The 19138-nt window shown below is 47.4% G+C and overlaps 1 non-coding gene across 1 annotated transcript; it reads right to left on the bottom strand.

Annotated features, from left to right (window-relative positions):
• Positions 1-1547: 1547 nt before the first annotated feature.
• On the bottom strand, positions 1548-1663 carry LOC134913414 (U5 spliceosomal RNA). Its single transcript, XR_010177178.1, has one exon. It is a non-coding gene; the product is annotated as a U5 spliceosomal RNA (small nuclear RNA).
• Positions 1664-19138: the final 17475 nt, after the last annotated feature.

The raw sequence follows: 19138 nt of genomic DNA, 5'->3' as shown, positions 1-19138 counted from the left end.
CAGTAGGTAGCACCTCACATTACTGGCAGCTATAGGTGTGCAGTCTAAGGCCCCTCCCTAGCAAACTAAAAGTGTTTTGTATAGACACACCTGAAGGAGTGAGACACCTTCATTCTTAGACTTGCACCCACCCGCACCTGACCCTCATTTATTTTAACTAGGGTACCTAGCATGACTGCACTTGTGAATATGGCACAATTCTAGGTAAGTCCAATTATTCAGAACAATAGGTCAGAAATGGGGTGGCTCCTGGGGTACGGGGCCTCCTGGACTGCCGTGGCTGGGCGACAACAGGGCATTGCAGCATTACATTTAATTTGGCACTTTCACCGTTTGTTTATTGTACATGTTACACATTTTTTTCACTTATATTAATTCACCCCATAACACCCTTTTTTTCTCACCTATCCCTTAATCCTTCTCACTACACACAATTATTCCCTGCGATGCCCTGGGGTTGCTTGGCTGTGGTTTTTTGGGGGGTCCCGTGCCCTAGGTTTGAACCCCTATAGTGTTAGGTACTGCAGCAGAGTGGAGTCCCTTGCCGCGGGGCTGCAGCTTCATGCATTGATCAATTCATAACTAAACTCCACTATTTATTATATGCTAAGCTATATGATATCAGTAATGCTAGAGACAGTGCACCTACAACACCCCCCTTTTTTCTTCTGTAGAACTAAGAGAACTAACATGGCTGACATCTATAGCAGACATGCGTAAATCCTCAGGCGATATACCAATGTGAGTAACAAGCCGTCGAAACTGTTCTGAGGCCAGAACTGGCTATTAACTACGTTATTTATGCGACTATAACGTCGGTAACCCAAACACCAACTACAGCATAAACATTGCCTTTAGCATAGCTTGAATGTCCACTCTGACTAGTCATTAAGTGTAGTTGTAGGTGGGACCTGGAAAGATTTGACACCCAGAAATGCTGTCATAGACTCTGGTATAGTGAATGGCTTAATAATAGAATTAGAATAATGGACACACACACACACGCCCGCACAGGCGCTCACTGCGTTCTATCTTATAGAAACGCTTGCATTTGAAATAGGTTCCTTAGTGGCATTAAAACTCAGAACCTTGCGTCTGGCATGCGCCCTCTGATGGGTACTATTTATTTATATTTATCATCAGCCATTCACACAGCGCACACACACTCCGCAGCGCTCCCACAGAGAACACATGACCCTCCAGAAGAGTATGTGACTTTGTTATAAACAGTTAGATGTAGCCGCCCAAACAGGATTAGTATAGATGTCCGATGCGGACTGGTATTCCCAATGTGCACGTGGATTCCCTTAGATATCTTAAGTAACGTGTACATAAACTATAAAAGTATTGCTGCATACAGTACCTTCTTGTGACAGAAAATTCCTAACACCACCCCTGCTTCTCTAGTGGGGCAGTGTTGTAAGACCGCAGAAACATGTCCTGGATAAAGAAACAGGAAATTGAGTTAAAATGGTGTCCAGCCATGTGCGTAGTGCCATGTGCTTCCACCATATGTTATTTTATTTTAATTTTTTTTATTTTTTTTTAACTTCAATCAGATGGGGCATGCAAAAATTGAGATAAAACTCAGTTTTGCTCCTCTCCACGGAAATCTTTAGTAAAAGGCGAAAGATTTGTTCATTCTGAAGAGATACCAGAGCATAAGAAAAAATAAACAATACAAATCAATTTCCAACTTACAGTAATGTTAGTCACAACAGATCATACATTACATATTACCGCCTATATCTGCAAGATATACATATGTAATATACTTCCTACGTATATATGACATACTACAACATCTACATGCCATCTATACATCTGTAATAAATCACCATGCATATATTAGATACTACAACATATGCATATTATCCATAACATATGCATGCAATCGGGACCTGTGCATATGAGGTACTCTCCTGCTTACGAGACAGGCGCTTTAACCACTAAGCCACCACAACACATCGGGTATAATCATCCCCCCCTGTGTCCCGCGAATTCCCCATGTGCAGCCATAGTGCTCTCCCCTTTCCCACTGACATAGCTAGCGGAAGGGAGCCGGAGAGCAGCGGGGGACGGATGCAGAAGCCCAGCGGCGGCAGCCTGTCTGTCCGCGGCTGGGCTGAATAGCGGGAGCGCACTGTGATCAGTGCGCGACCGCTGAGCACAACGTGCGGCCTGACTGTATGTAGCGGCGGCCAGCGGGGAGCATGGAGCGGGCGGCCATCGTGGTGTCCGTAGCGGCGGCCAGCGGGGAGCATGGAGCGGGCGGCCAGCGGCGGAAGACTACGCTCCCAGCACCTGCTGTGTGTCTGGGAGCGTTCAGTACTGGGGGAGTGCACTAACCTTGCGGAAGCTGTGGAAGCTAACTGCATGTAGCCTCCTCCTTCGTCTTGCGGCAGCAGCGCTGAAAGCGCCTGTTAGAAAAAATATGACTCCTCTGAAATCTCCTCCACCCAGCGTGTACATGTGGAGGAGATGGCTGCTCAATCCCGGACCCTCACTTCTCTGTAAGTGGGGAAGGGACCGCATGCTGCCTGGCCAACACTGCCGTGCTTTTCCTACAAGCGCCCACGTGTCAGCAGCGGCTGGAGGCAGTACAATCCCGGACCCACACTTCTTAGTAAGTGGGGAAGGTATTGTCTTTAAAATCAAAATAAAAAATAAAAGTGTAAAAAGTAAAATAAAAAATTGAGCTTTCAGCTCATTATGTGCTTCCCTGAGGCACATAAAAAACACTGAGGATCCTGGGAGTATGGAGGAAGGAAGAGGAGGGTTGCTCATTTAAATATTTAAATGTGCCTTCCCTGCTACACACCGTCCATATCCCAAGAGTACTCCAGTGACCCCTAGTGGATGAAAAATAAATTGCTTAGGGCCGACTCTGCTACAGCCGGAAGTACAGGTGGTTGTGTTGTTGGGGGAGGAGGAGGCTGGGATCTGGGATTGCGACGTGGAGGCTACCTGCAGTCTGGTATGGAGGGGACAGCATGAGTACCGACAGCCGGAATGCCAATCGTAGTTACAGCGGGATGCCCTCGCATCCTGCTGCGCGCGGGGGAGGTTAGGTTAAGGCACTTTGCAGTTGGTTAGGATGCAGCGGGGGGGAAGGTTATGGTTAGGTTTAGGCACTAAAAAGGGGAGGTTAGTGTTAGGCACCAAGCGGGGAAGGTTAGGTAGCAGCAAAGGGAGGGTTGGGGTTAGGCACTATTGGGGAAGATTAGGTTTAGTCACCAAAGGTAGGGTTAGGGTAGGGAACAGGGGAAGGTTAGGCTCTTTTTTACCCGGGGCCTGTCGGGATTTTGATGGACAGGATGCCGCTGTTGGGATTCTGACCACCGCCATCCCATCCATCGAGAACTCATACCGAATCCGTTTGGGCTGCTGAACTTCTTGATTATTTATGCATGCCTTTATGCATTCGGTTGCTGCCATGTGTTTTCTGACCAGATATTACATCAACACAGGTTTACCTAAACCAGGCTTGCCTACCCTCCCGCATTCAGTGGGAGGCTCCCGATTTTTAGATGAGCCTCCCGCTGCCCCAGCATACTTGACAGCCCTCCTGGTTTTTAAAGGCCTTTACTGAAAATATTGACTGCGCATGCATGAGTACGGAGCGGCCAGGGGGTGGGGCCAGCACGGGAGAATTCATGCCTGGCCGGCCACCGCAGGGTTGTGTGTAGCAGTGGCCATCCTGTACACTGCAGGAGGCCTCTGCTTCCCTTTGGCTGGCCCCCTCCACCACACTCAGGGCTGCAGCGTCTGTGTGTCAGCCGAGCTGCAGATTCCTCTGCCTGCTCCTCGCCTGTCACTGGGGGTGTCTGCACTGTGCTGCCTCCCACACTGTCCCTTGGTTGGCTCCCAGCCTTTATAGGAAGGTAGATGCTAAAATCAAGTTGGAGAAAGGACCTCTGATGTCAAGGGGAGGAGCCACGACACCAGGGGGAGGAGCTAGGCCAGTGGGATAGAGCTTCTACTATCCACGCCCAGAGCCGTTTCTTTGGCGGACGAAAGGTGCCATAGCATGGGGCACCTGCCGCGGCTCTTTTGGTGGCTCCTTGTGCTCCCCCTCCTTCCCATCATTACTACCTCACTCGGGGGCAGAGTTTCGTGTAATGATGCGTTTGCATCGTAACATCACGACGCAAACACGTCATTATGCGAAACTCTGCCCCCAAGCAGAGTACTAATGACGGGGAGGAGGGGGAGAACCGTCTTGGTTCTCCCCCTCCTCCCCATCATTAGTACTCTGCTTTCACTAGGACAGAGATGCTGGTGGGCACTGTAAATACCCCTTACAAAGAGCATTACAAAGCCCTGGCAACTGGCATTACACAGCCCTGGCAACGATCATGACACCAGTCCCAGAGCATGAAACCCCTAGCAACCAGCATGGATCCCAGAGAATGAAACCCCTGGCAACCAGTATGACACCAAGCGCATGAAACCCTTGGCAACGAACAGGTCATTTAAAAGTAATTAAAAGCTTTACTGTAGGGCATAATGTATCAAGGGCATTGTGGTGTGTGGCATAATATGGTGCAGGGGGCATTACTCTTGTGGGGCTTAATATGGTGGAAAAAAAAATTTCCGCTGTGGTGGCTGTTATCTAAACAGTCAAAAAAATGGATATGGGGATATACACTTGGCGCTGTCACCTACAATGTGAAAAGCCGCTAGTCTCGGGACACTGATAACAGTTATCCCAAGAGTTAAAGAAAACCAAACAAGAAATGAGACAGCGCTATTTCACGTTGTATATAAAAAATAACTTTTACTTTATATTTTATGCAGAGTACATATAAAAATTTCCTACACATATAGTGTGTTATTTATATGTGTAGGACATTTTTATATGTACTCTGCATAAAATATAAAGTAAAAGTTATTTTTTATATACAACGTGAAATAGCGCTGTCTCATTTCTTGTGTGGCTGTTATCTGTTGGTGCAGGGTCAAAAATTGAGGTGTAAGGTAGACTTTTCAGGCGAGACCACGCCCATTTTAGCTTTGTATTTTTTTTATATCTATAGGGGGGGCATGCATTTTTTTAATGTCAATTAAGGGGGGGGGCGCATTTTTAAATCTTGCACTGGGAGCCAAATTGGCTAGAAACAGCCCTGTCCAAGCTACCAACTACTCCATTCAGTAACCCGGTGGCGAGTGAAGCGAGCCCATGAGGGTACATTTTGAGTACCCTGTTCGGGCATGGCTCCTTTCCCTGGTGACATGGCTCCTCCCCCTGGTGACATCAGATGTCCTTTCTCCAACTTGGTTTTAGCCATAACCTTTACAGGAAGGAGCAACGTAACCAGGTGGGTGCTGGGGAAACGTGGGGGAATGGAGGCTGTGTGTTATATAAAGTGATGTAATCTAGTATTGGGTCCAATGGGGGGGGGGGGGGAGCTTTGTATACTTCTATGCAGTGTGGTACTGGGTGTAATATGGGGGGGAGCTGTGTACTGTATGCTGTGTATAATGTAATGTGGTGGGCTGTGAACTGTATGCTGTGCAGAGGCGGAACTAGCGCCAGTGCAGGCAGTGCCTTGCACTGGGACCCGCCAATGTCAAGGGTCCCAAAGCCTGAGCGGCATGTAATGAGTCAAACTGACTCCTTACATGCCGCCTGGCTTCCGCTGTGTGCCGCCGCCGAAGCCGAGGAGAGGATGCGCACCGGCTACAGGGGGGTGGGGTGGAGGAGGGAGCCGCAGCAGCGCTGTGTAATTGGTAGAAGTGCTGCTGCTGCTGGCCGTCTCCTTTACCATAGGCTGCACTCCGCCGCTGTGAATGCTGGGAGCGCTGTGTAATTGGTAGAAGCGCTGCTGCTGCTGGCCCTCTCCTTTACTATAGGCTGCCCTCCGCCGCTGTGAATGCTGGGATGCGCATCGCATCCTCCTCCACCCTCCTCCTTCTCCCCTGCCAGAAGCTGCACGAGGAGCCTGAGCCAGCGGAAACGGTAAGTATACCTATTCTATCTATCTATCTATCTATCTATCTATCTATCTATCTATCTATCTATCTATCTAAAATAACGGTTGGGAACTACAGATTAAAGAAAAAGAAGGAACTGTGTATATATATTAGAACATTTTCCGTCTATTATGAGACCATCTAGATGTAACAACAGAAGTCATTGCCACAACATAATCAAAGGACACTGACAACCCACTAGATAAAAGTGGCCAGTAAGAGATGTCTCTTATATATCCTTTTAAAAAATTAAATTGAAAATGCTGGGAGCAGAAAGAACCTAAGGCATCCAAGAAAACCAGGAGGTGATGCGATAAGGAGATCCTAGTCACCATGGCAACTTAATGCTGGGCGAAAGGTAGTGGAGTTTCCTATGGGCGGAGCTACCAAACCGAAAGTGACGCGACGCAGGGAAACAATAACATACAAAGAGAATCCAGGCTACCATGACAACAAACGCCGAAGAAAGGAAGCGGAAAAGCGACGCGACGAGTTGATCCCGGTTACCACAGCAACACAATGTTGGGCTGTGCGCAGCGGAACTTGACGATGGGCGGAGAGATCCCGGTCGCCATAGCAACAAATGCCAGGGAGAGTTTAAAGTGCGGGGTAGGAGGTGCACTCGGCCATCCTGAGGAAGCCTGCTTAGACAGGCGAAACTAGTTGATCGCAGAGGCACTAACAACTGTCTGCCGGCAGACACCCGCACCTTTCTGGACCTGTGGCATTTAATACCTTTCTGGACCTGTGGCATTTAAGTAAGTTTATACATGACACACTCCCGGCTAAGAATGCTGATTTAACCATAGAAAGATGCTGATGTGAGTTAAGTGTAATGCCCAGGTATGTAAATTTACCTCTTTTCCACAGGTCTCTTCGCTTTTCCAAAGACGGGACAGTATTTGAAGCTTAAGCAATGGGAACAAAGGTAATGCTCTGTGCTGACCCTCGTATATCCCCGATACACTAGCAAAGTTCAAGAATGTTGTCAAGGATAATCAATAAAAATATTTTATTATACTGGAACAAACAGTTGAAGGCTTCGTTTTGTTTTCACGTATCCAATTCACCTGTATAGGCTTGAACTTCTTAATTACAACCTTACGATTACCTTATAACTATACTATGCAAAGTTGTTAGTAACTCTATAATGAATATTTTCCACAAATTATCGGTTAATATATTATTCACCTTAAATGTAAGCTCTATGTGCTTCAAATAAACAACTTGTTACAGCATATTAGAATCTTATGCTAAACGTTTCCCTTTTTATTTACTCAGTGTTATATCCTGACTCAATAATATAGTCTTCTCCCCTAAGTTCTCCCTCACCCCCAGTTCAGCTGATTTCTTTGACGGTGGTGCACGTTGGGTACCTTACTCTGCAGGGGTCTTGTAGGGTTAAAGACAATAAAAATGGTGACCGCTCAGACTCTGAAGACCTGTATTCTCTATCCAGCGATCCTTATAGAAAATCTAACTTCGCTGAGGGGTATCCTGATTTAGTCAGAGTGAATATATAGCTGTTGACTACCTCCTGGTAAACTGATCTGTATATGAGGTGTGACACAATCCCTTACGGGGATGTTAGGCAGTGCTCTGGTTTGTCTGGAGTACATACACTGAATTACTGTCTCTGTTCTGGTTTCCTCTCTAAGTTAACTTATTACTACAAGCGGGTTATTCCAGTACTTATGCACGCTTTGTAAGTCCATATGAGGTATGTCACAGTGGGCGGAGACGAGCTATGACTGTTTAGTACTGTCTCTGGTCCCTGCCTGTTTAATGCTAATCATGCATTTCTCTCTCTATATCAGCTGGCTGGTGTCCGTGGAGCTATTCTGCTGAGGCTTTGTTATTAATATTTACTTGATAACTCTCCTGCCTCACTTTCTCGGCTCTCTGTCCTCTGCTCCTGTTAACTAGGCTGTGGGACAATAGGCCTTGTCAGTGTGATGTGGTGAGGGGCAGTTACAATACCTCTCCCGACGTTTGGCCGGCTCCTCTCGGCGTACTTTGCAGCCTCTGGTACCCGAGACCGGGGCGGGTGCGGCGGATTCTCTGTCGGCAGCTCTACCCACCGCTAGTTTTCAGCACTGCCACACCATCACTTTTGCCTCGCCGCGCCCCAGAATCCTCCTCCTGTCAGGGACGTCTCTCTCTCCGAGATCAGCTGTGCCGCTCCGTCTTCACCACCGCTGCCTCCCGGTCACTACCGCCTCTCCTCTTTTGGCTCACTCTTCCTTTCCGGGCAGGATACGCAGCTCCGGCCGCCGTTCGGAGCTTCCCTCAGTCGCCTCACTCCCTCCTCCTGCTGCGTCACACCAGCTCGCTCTCTCAACCACCGACTCCTCTCCCCTTCTTATCTTCTTCGCTCAGGTACCCGGATCTTTCCCGCCGGGGCCACGAGTCCGCTCTCAGCAAGCACGACACGAAGCAGCCAGTGCTGGCGCGCGAGACAGTGTCCTAGATTGCCCCACGCGCCAGCGTAGTTCACACTGTCACCAATGTGTAACACCAGGGCACTTGGCCATTAATACATATTGGGGCACTTGGGCAGCATAACACTGGGGTTTTCATACTGAGGCATTACAGCCATTAATACATATTGGGGCACTTGGGCAGCATAACACTGGGGTTTTCATACTGAGGCATTACAGCCATTAATACATATTGGGGCACTTGGGCAGCATAACACTGGGGTTTTCATACTGGGGCATTACATAAGGACTAATTACTGCGGTGAGCAGAGCCATTTGATCCAGTTGGGCACAGCCTTTTTTCTGGAAACACAGAATCTATTTCCCCAGTAAAAATTCAATTCTCCAGCTAGGAATGAAAACATGCTTGGAAATTGTAACTGTGGACTTTTTTAAGTAAGCCGCTGAAATAAGCGTATCACCAATAGTATATGTTCTATGTTGGTTTGTTTTTTGTCCAAAGTATACCGGTATTAGGATCACAATTATATTGATTTTAATTGGACAGTAGAGTTAGATCAAATTCCCTTTTATGTGTTGTAAACACCATATTTTGAATAAAGAAAATATAATTATTTTTATAAAAACATTTTTATTGTATTTGTTTATAAATTTGAATACTTTGATTACTATAGTAGGAAATATATTGATACACTTGAGAAATATAAGCGCTGGGAGATATTTTATTTTACTTTTTGGTTTAGATTTTAAGAGGCTAGTGGAAAGCCTCTTCTCCATAGCAGCTTTTACCGATCAAGTGAGACGAACAAGCGCAGTCCTCAAATCCATCCCTTTTTGTTTAACGTATCTATCTATCTATCTATCTATCTATCTATCTATCTATCTATCTATCTATCTATCTATCCTGTTTGCCATAATGTGTAAAAAAAGGGACGCTGTTTGCTGTAATGTGCAAAAAATGGGACGCTGTCTGTCGTAATATGCAAAAAATGGGACGCTGTCTGCCGTAATGTGTAATAAATGGGACGCTGTCTGCTGTAATGTGCAAAAAATGGGACGCTGTCTGCCGTAATGTGTAATAAGGAGATGCTGTCTGCTGTAATGTGTAAAAAAGGGATGCTGTCTGCCGTAATGTGTAAAAAGGGGACGCTGTCTGCCGTAATGTGTAAAAAAGGGGACGCTGTCTGTCGTAATGTGTAAAAAGGGAACGCTGTCTGTCGTAATGTGTAAAAAGGGGACACTGTCTGCCGTAATGTGTAAAAAGGGGGACGCTGTCTGCCGTAATGTGTAAAAAAGGGGAAGCTGTCCGCCGTAATGTGTAAAAGGGTCTCTACGTGGTGTAGTGGTACTACCGTGCGGCGTAATTTGAATAATGGAGACTACTGTGCACCGTTATATGAATTGGTATTATTTTGTGGCCACACCCCTTCCCCACGAAGACAGGCCCCTATTTTTTTTGCGCGCGCACTGCGGCCGTGCACTGCCCCTGTTTTACATAGAGGGGCGGGCTCCGATGCCGTTTCTTACACACAGCACTAAAATGACTAATTACGGCACTGTTGCTAGGTATCCATTTCCCTGGCCCTGAGCAGGTCCCCCTCACCAGATCCTCTCCAGGGGTGAGGCGGTGGACTTAGATGGGGGGCCCCAAAGCATTTTGTCGCACATGGGCCCACCGCTCTCTAGTTCCGCCACTGATGTGTATAATGTAATGTGTGGGGCTGTGTACTGTATGCTGTGTATAATGTATTATGGGGGAGGGGATCTATGTATGCTGTGTTTAATGCAAGTACTGGGTGTAATATGGGGGAGGGGGCTGTGTACTGTATGCTGTGTATAATGAAAGGTGGGGGCTGTGTACTGTATGCTGTGTATAATGTAATATGAGGGAGGAGATCTATGTATGCTGTGTTTAATGCAAGTACTGGGTGTAATATGAGGGAGGGGGCTGTGTACTGTATGCTGTGTATAATGTAATGTGGGGGGCTGTGTACTGTATGCTGTGTATAATGTAATGTGGGGGGCTGTGTACTGTATGCTGTGTATAATGTAGTATGTGGGGCTATGTACTGTATGCTGTGTATAATGTAGTATGTGGGGCTATGTACTGTATGCTGTGTATAATGTAATATGTGGGGCTATGTACTGTATGCTGTGTATAATGTAATATGTGGGGCTATGTACTGTGTGCTGTGTATAATTTAACCACTTAACTGACACATTGTTTTCTCCAAAAACAGCTCAGAAAGTTTCTTTTTTTTAATGATTGATTTAGGTAAAGTATAGTTAATATATTATCCAAAATGATTTTCTTTAAAAAAAAAAATCCTGGAAGAGCATTGATGATCGAAACATTGCGACCATCGATGATCGGGCCATCACGACCATCGCGACTTTCCGTTTTAGGCATGTGGCCCTCTCAGCAGCTCCCGGAACCCTTCAGGTAGGTGAGGGACTATGGGTTTTTTTCCATTTCACCAGTGGCTGCAAATGTCTGCAGCCACTGGATGGGGGTGCTGCTGGGCTGTCCGATCAGCAGTGATCGGCAGCACGGTAGGCACTGAAGGGGAGGGAACCAGGAAGCTGAGGGACCAGAGGTCCCTCTGAGAGAGCAGCATTTGCAGGAAGCTTTGCTTCCTGCTGCTGCACAGTGAGCTTTCTGACTGGTTGCATCAGATGCGACCTTGTCAGGGATAACCCAGCCAGGTGTGGTCGCATCTGATGTGACCATGCCAGGCAAGTGGTTAATGTGGGGGGCTGTGTACTGTATGCTGTGTATAATGTAATGTGGGAGGCTATGTACTGTATGATGTGTATAATGTAATATGGGGGGCTATGTACTGTTTGCTGTGTATAATGTAATATGGGGGTCTGTGTACTGTATACTGTGTATAATGTAATGTGGGGGGCTGTGTACTGTATGCTGTGTATAATGAAATATGGGGGGCTATGTACTGTATACTGTGTATAATTTAATGTGGGGGGTTGTGTACTGTATGCTGTGTGTAATGTAATGTGGGGCTATGTACTGTATGCTGTGTATAATGTAACATGGGGCAGGGGATCTGTGTATGCTGTGTTTAATGTAAAGTACTGGGTGTAATATGGGGGTGGGGTGCTATGTACTGTATGCTGTGTATAATGTAATGTGTACTGAACAGGACGGTTCTAGATACTCTGGGTACGCACCAGAGTAGGGCGCCGCATAGAGGAGGGTGCCCTGATCTGGTCAGCCACATACACAAATAAGCTGCGGCAGGGGAAGTGGTAGTCTTCTGTGTCTCAGCTGCCTGCAAAGCACCATTTTGTTTATGGTCGAGCCGCAGCTACTTTGCGTAGGCTCTGCTGTTCCAGGCGACATCGTAATGTGCAAAAAATGGGACGCTGTCTGCCGTAATGTGTAATAAGGGGACGCTGTCTGCTGTAATGTGTAGAAAAGGGACGTTGTCTGCCGTAATGTGTAAAAAGGGGACGCTGTCTGCCGTAATGTGTAAAAAAGGGGACGCTGTCTGTCGTAATGTGTAAAAAGGGGACACTGTCTGCCGTAATGTGTAAAAAGGGGGACGCTGTCTGCCGTAATGTGTAAAAAAGGGGAAGCTGTCCGCCGTAATGTGTAAAATGGTCTCTACCTGGTGTAGTGGTACTACCGTGCGGCATAATTTGAATAATGGAGACTACTGTGCACCGTTATATGAATTGGTATTATTTTGTGGCCACACCCCTTCCCCACGAAGCCACGCCCCTATTTTTTTGCGCGCGCACTTCGGCCGTGCACTGCCCCTGTTTTACATAGAGGGGCGGGGCTCCGATGCCATTTCTTGAACACAGCACTAAAATGACTAATTACGGCACTGTTGCTAGGTATCCATTTCCCTGGCCCTGAGCAGGTCCCCCTCACCAGATCCTCTCCAGGGGTGAGGCGGTGGACTTAGATGGGGGGGCCCAAAGCATTTTGTCGCACATGGGCCCACCGCTCGCTAGTTCCGCCACTGATGCTGTGTATAATGTAATGTGTGGGGCTGTGTACTGTATGCTGTGTATAATGTAATATGGGGGAGGGGATCTATGTATGCAGTGTTTAATGCAAGTACTGGGTGTTATATAGGGAAGGGGCTGTGTACTGTATGCTGTGTATAATGTAATGTGGGGGCTGTGTACTGTATGCTGTGTATAATGTAATATGGGGGAGGAGACCTATGTATGCTGTGTTTAATGCAAGTACTGGGTGTAATATGTGGGAGGGGGCTGTGTACTGTATGCTGTGTATAATGTAATGTGGGGGGCTGTGTACTGTATGCTGTGTATAATGTAATATGTGGGGCTATGTACTGTATGCTGTGAATAATGTAGTATGTGGGGCTATGTACTGTATGCTGTGTATAATGTAATATGTGGGGCTATGTAATGTATGCTGTGTATAATTTAACCACTTAACTGACACATTGTTGTCTCCAAAAACAGCTCAGAAAGTGTCTTTTTTTTAATGATTGATTTAGGTAAAGTATAGTTAATATATTATCCAAACTGATTTTCTTTAAAAAAAAAAAATCCTGGAAGAGCATTGATGATCGAAACATTGCGACCATCGATGATCGGGCCATCGCGACCATCGCGACTTTCCATTTTAGGCATGTGGCCCTCTCAGCAGCCCCCGGAACCCTTCAGGTAGGTGAGGGACTATGTTTTTTTTTTTCCATTTCACCAGTGGCTGCAAATGTCTGCAGCCACTGGATGGGGGTGCTGCTGGGCTGTCCGATCAGCAGTGATCGGCAGCACGGTAGGCACTGAAGGGGAGGGAACCAGGAAGCTGAGGGACCAGAGGTCCCTCTTAGAGCAGCAATTGCAGGAAGCTTTGCTTCCTGCTGCTGCACAGTGAGCTTTCTGACTGGTTGCATCAGATGCGACCTTGTCAGGGATAACCCAGTCAGGTGTGGTCGCATCTGATGTGACCATGCCAGGCAAGTGGTTAATGTGGGGGGCTGTGTACTGTATGCTGTGTATAATGTAATGAGGGAGGCTATGTACTGTATGATGTGTATAATGTAATAAGGGGGGCTATGTACTGTTTGCTGTGTATAATGTAATATGGGGGTCTGTGTACTGTATGCTGTGTATAATGTAATGTGGAGGGCTGTGTACTGTATGCTGTGTATAATGTAATATGGGGGGCTATGTACTGTTTGCTGTGTATAATGTAATATGGGGGTCTGTGTACTGTATGCTGTGTATAATGTAATGTGGGGGGCTATGTACTGTATGCTGTGTATAATGTAACATGGGGGAGGGGATCTGTGTATGCTGTGTTTAATGTAAAGTACTGGGTGTAATATGGGGGTGGGGTGCTATGTACTGTATGCTGTGTATAATGTAATGTGTACTGAGCAGGACGGTTCTATAGATACTCTGGGTACGCACCAGAGTAGGGCGCCGCATAGAGGAGGGTGCCCTGATCTGGTCAGCCACATGCACAAATAAGCTGCGGCAGGGGAAGTTGCAGTCTTCTGTGTCTCCGCTGCCTGCACAGCACCATTTTGTTTGTGGTCGAGCCGCAGCTCCTTTGCGTAGGCACTGCTGTTCCAGGCGACATTAAGTCACACTGGCATTGGACTGCAGCGGGCAGTTTGTAAGGAGTCCCTGGCCTGAGGACTCTTCGGAGCCTGCCTGCATATGCTAGCAGCGGCAGCAGTGAGTGGCGCCCCTCGAGTTGGCAGGCCAGGCTCCCAGTACCATCAAGTGTCCTCACTGCTGAAAGATAAGGAATAATAATGTGTAAGGGGCACTACTTATGTGGGCGTACTGTGAATGGAGCACTATTAATGTGGGCTTAATGTATAAGGAGCACTACTAATGTGGGCGTAATGTGTACGGAGCACTACCAATGTGGGTGTAATGTGTAAGGAGCACTATTAATGTGGGCGTAATGTATAAGAAGCATTACTAATGTGGGCCTAATGTGTATGGAGCACTACTAATGTGGGTGTAATGTGTAAGGAGCACTATTAATATGGGCATAATGTATAAAGAGCACTATTAATGTGGGCGTAATGTGTACGGAGCACTACTAATGGGGGTGTAATGTGTACGGAGCACTACTAATGTGGGCGTAATGTGTACGGAGCACTACAACTGGGCTTTTCTGTGACACCACACACCCTTTATTTTTCCAGGCATGCTCCTTTGGCATGCACAAAAGTACTTTAGGGTCACAAAGTATATATTAACTTACCAAAATAATTGGCCTCACGCCGGCCCTGGTACTGGTTGTAATCTAGGGGAGGGGAGTGTGTGTACAATGGTGGTCATTCCGAGTTGTTCGCTCGCTAGCTGCTTTTAGCAGCATTGCAAACGCTAGGCCGCCGCCCTCTGGGAGTGTATCTTAGCATAGCAGAATAGCGAACGAAAGGTTAGCAGAATTGCTACTAAATAATTCCTTGCAGTTTCTGAGTAGCTCCAGACCTACTCCTAGATTGCGATCAGCTCGGTCCGTTTAGTTCCTGGTTTGACGTCATCAAACACGCCCTGCGTTCGGCCAGCCACTCCCCCGTTTCTCCAGCACTCCTGCGTTTTTATCTGGCACGCCTGCGTTTTTTAGCACACTCCCGGAAAACGCTCAATTACCACCCAGAAACGCCCCTTTCCTGTCAATTACTCACCGATCAGCAGTGCGACTGAAAAACGCCGCACGAACAACAGCAAAACTGCAAAGTTTTTAGTTAAATAACTAAGCGCATGCGCGCTGCGTACCATGCGCATGCGCATTTAGCAGCAAATCGCAGCATAGCGAAAATCGGCAGCGAGCGAACAACTCGGAATGACCACCCATGTAATATAATTAGGTACTGGGTGTAATAAGTGGGAGAGGGGCTGTGTATAATGTAATGTATTATGGTGCTGTGTGTACTGGGTGTAATATGTATTTACTGTATATGCAGGTGTAATATATATCAATCCTGCACCAGTGTATATAGATTTTCTATTTCTCTGTCTCTTCTCACAAATTTACACGGTATATAGTGTAAGGTGTCACGATCCGGGTATCTGGACGCCATTTCTTACCCATCAGATGCCTCCTAAGGCTGGCTCAGCGCTCCAGGACCGGATCCCATCTGTTATCCTAATGTTCACATTCCTGCATCCTCTCCTGTCTCTCTGAGACGCTGTCACAGTAACGCCTTATTACATCTGGCATGGCGTCTCCCGCGGCCTCCGCCGCCGTCCCTGAGCTTCTGCATGCAGAGTGTCAGAGTGGCGATTACGTCAGCCGCGGCCTCCGCTGTGTCCGCGTGGTTGGATGTGCACTTGTCAGCCTGGCGTCTCCTGTCTCCAGTGGCCGGCGCCGCCATTACTGTTTTCATTACCACATGGATTACAAACCAAACTTCCCTCCAAGTGTCTGCATGGGCGCAGCCATCTTGGATTCTGTCAGCTGATCATTTCCTCCAATCTGTTGTCAGTATTGTTAATCTGCATAATTGCCTAGCCAATCCCTTCCTTGCTGCAGGTATAAATACACTGTGCCTGAGCAAGGAAGGCGTCAGTGCTTTGGTTGTCAAACCTAGTTCCTGTTTGTCTCTCTCCTGTGATTGTCTTCCAGGTTCCAGCTCCTGTCTCAAGACTTCCACCATAGAGACCCGCACCAGCATTCCACCTGCGGTGTAGCCTGACTCTCCAATCCATTGTGGATTCATCTGTTTCCAGCTACAACATTACCTGCTTCCAGCTCAGCTTCCAGCAGAGTACAGCTTCCCTTAAAGGGCCGGTGTCCTTTCTACACTTTACCACTCTCCACCGGTATTATTATTTCTCCGCTCTCAAGTTCTACATTTCAGTTCATATTTCATCGCTCCCAAGTTCATTTATTATTTAACTGGTTCCAGCCAGTATCCACTCCGTGCTAACAACAGTCTGGTTCCAGCCAGTATCCACAGCAGCTGTTTTATCTTCAGCAACCCAGCTTTTCCTGGAACACCAGCTGGCACAATCCTGGGTTATCTCCATTGCTACAGTCGGGCCTGGTAAGGACTTTCCATCTAGAAGATCATAAGAACTATCTCACACTACCAGTGCCCTGTGGCTCCTGCCATCCTGTAGTACCCAGGAACTGTATTTATTCTTTGCTGACTTTTACGTTTTCTTTTACTGCTGCTGTGTTGCGGAGTTGTCATAATAAACATCATTGACTTTTATCCAAGTTGTCGTGGTCACGCCTTCGGGCAGTTATTATTCATGTTACTTACATGTCCAGGGGTCTGATACAACCTCCCAGGTTCCGGTACATCTCAGCCCCTACAACTGAGGCTGCCTCCCGTCAGCTCAGGCCCTCAGTTGTGACAGTAAGCACTGACCTAATGAATCCAGCCGGAGACCAGGATCAAGCGGCCAGGCCGATGCAAGAACTAGCAGCCCGACTAGAACATCAGGAGGCTGCACAGGGCCACATCATCCGCTGTCTCCAGGATCTCTCTACTCGGCTGGATGGGATTCAGACAACTCTCCGTGGATCAGGCGCGTCTGGTGCGTCAACCACAGTGACTCCAGCTATAACCCCACCCACCTTACCCATTTCTGCTCCACGTCTTCATCTTCCAACGCCAGCAAAATTTGACGGATCTCCAAGATTCTGCAGGGGATTTCTCAACCAGTGTGAGATTCAGTTTGAGCTACAACCTGGCAATTTTCCCAGTGACCGTACAAAAATTGCCTACATTATTTCTCTTCTCAGTGACTCAGCCCTTGATTGGGCATCACCGTTATGGGAGAGGTCCGACACCCTGCTATCTTCCTACACTGCCTTCGTGTCAACATTCAGGCGCATCTTCGACGAGCCAGGCCGGGTAACCTCAGCTTCATCCGAGATTCTCCGTTTACGCCAGGGGTCACGTACTGTAGGACAATATCTGATACAGTTCCAGATCCTGGCATCCGAACTGGCATGGAACGACGAGGCCCTGTATGCTGCATTCTGGCATGGCTTATCTGAGCGTATTAAAGATGAGTTAGCTACCAGAGACTTACCTTCTAAGTTAGATGAGCTAATCTCACTCTGCACGAAAGTTGATTTACGTTTCAGAGAGAGAGCAACTGAGCGTGGAAGATCATCTGCTCCAAAATCTTCTGCTCCTCCTCCTCGTCAACTGTCACCATCTAAAGATGAGCCCATGCAACTTGGCCGTTCCCGTTTAACTCCTGCTGAGCGCCGAAGACGTCTCTCCGAGTTTCTCTGTCTCTATTGTGCAGCTCCGTCTCACACCATTAATGCCTGTCCCAAACGTCCGGGAAACTCCAAATCCTAGCTCGCCAAGGAGAGGGCCGGCTAGGAGTAATGATCTCGTCTCCATCTCCTCAAGATTGTAATCTCCCAGTCTCGCTTCAAGTTGCTCAACGTTATCGGAACGTCATTGCCCTCCTTGATTCCGGAGCAGCTGGGAACTTTATTACCGAAGCCTATGTTAAACGGTGGTCCCTACCCACCGAGAGACTTCCTTCGTCCATTTCTTTAACTGCCGTGGATGGCAGCAAAATTTTTGATGCAGTTATTTCTTTAAGGACTCTACCAGTTCGTCTGAGAGTGGGAGTTCTTCATTCCGAACTTATTTCTTTTTTAGTGATTCCAAGAGCCACACATCCTGTGGTCCTGGGCCTTCCATGGCTCCGTCTTCACAATCCTACAATTGATTGGACGACTACGCAAATCCTGGCATGGGGTTCCTCCTGTGCTGAGACATGTTTGTTTAAAGTATTGCCTGTCTGTTCTTCCTCCCCCAGGTCGTCTGATGTTCCACCTCCTCCATATCAAGATTTCACGGATGTGTTCAGTAAAGCTTCTGCTGATATCCTTCCTCCTCATAGAGAATGGGACTGTCCGATTGATCTCGTTCCAGGGAAGGTTCCACCTCGAGGCCGAACTTATCCGTTGTCTCTGCCTGAGACGCATTCTATGGAGGAATATATTAAAGAGAACCTAGCAAAGGGGTTCATTCGACCTTCTTCTTCTCCAGCCGGCGCAGGCTTCTTTTTTGTAAAAAAGAAAGATGGTGGTCTGCGGCCGTGCATCGACTACAGAGGTTTGAACGACATTACCATCAAGAACCGTTATCCTTTACCCCTGATTACTGAGCTCTTTGACAGAGTTAGCGGAGCTACCATCTTTACAAAGCTGGACTTGCGAGGTGCATACAATCTCATCCGGATCCGTGAGGGTGACGAGTGGAAGACCGCCTTTAACACCCGTGACGGACATTATGAGTACCTCGTCATGCCCTTCGGATTGAGCAATGCTCCAGCTGTCTTCCAGCATTTTGTCAATGAGATCTTCAGAGACATTCTATACCGTCATGTCGTGGTCTATCTAGACGATATCCTCATTTTTGCCAACGATTTAGAGGAACATCGTTTTTGGGTTAAAGAGGTTCTGTCCCGTCTCCGTGTCAATCATCTCTATTGCAAATTAGAAAAATGCGTCTTTTAAGTCAAGTCCATTCCGTTTCTAGGGTACATTGTGTCCGGTTCCGGACTAGAGATGGATCCTGAGAAACTACAAGCAATCCAAAATTGGCCGGTACCCTTAACCCTCAAAGGGGTCCAGAGGTTCTTAGGGTTCGCCAACTATTACCGAAAGTTTATACGAGACTTTTCCACCATTGTGGCGCCTATTACTGCTTTCACTAAGAAGGGTGCTAACCCGTCCAAGTGGTCTGAAGAAGCCATGCAAGCATTTCATC

Source organism: Pseudophryne corroboree, chromosome 4 (assembly GCF_028390025.1).
Source record: "Pseudophryne corroboree isolate aPseCor3 chromosome 4, aPseCor3.hap2, whole genome shotgun sequence".
NCBI lineage: Eukaryota > Metazoa > Chordata > Amphibia > Anura > Myobatrachidae > Pseudophryne > Pseudophryne corroboree.
The sequence above is the reverse complement of the archived record's forward strand: the minus strand, read 5'-3'. Positions and strand labels throughout refer to the sequence as shown.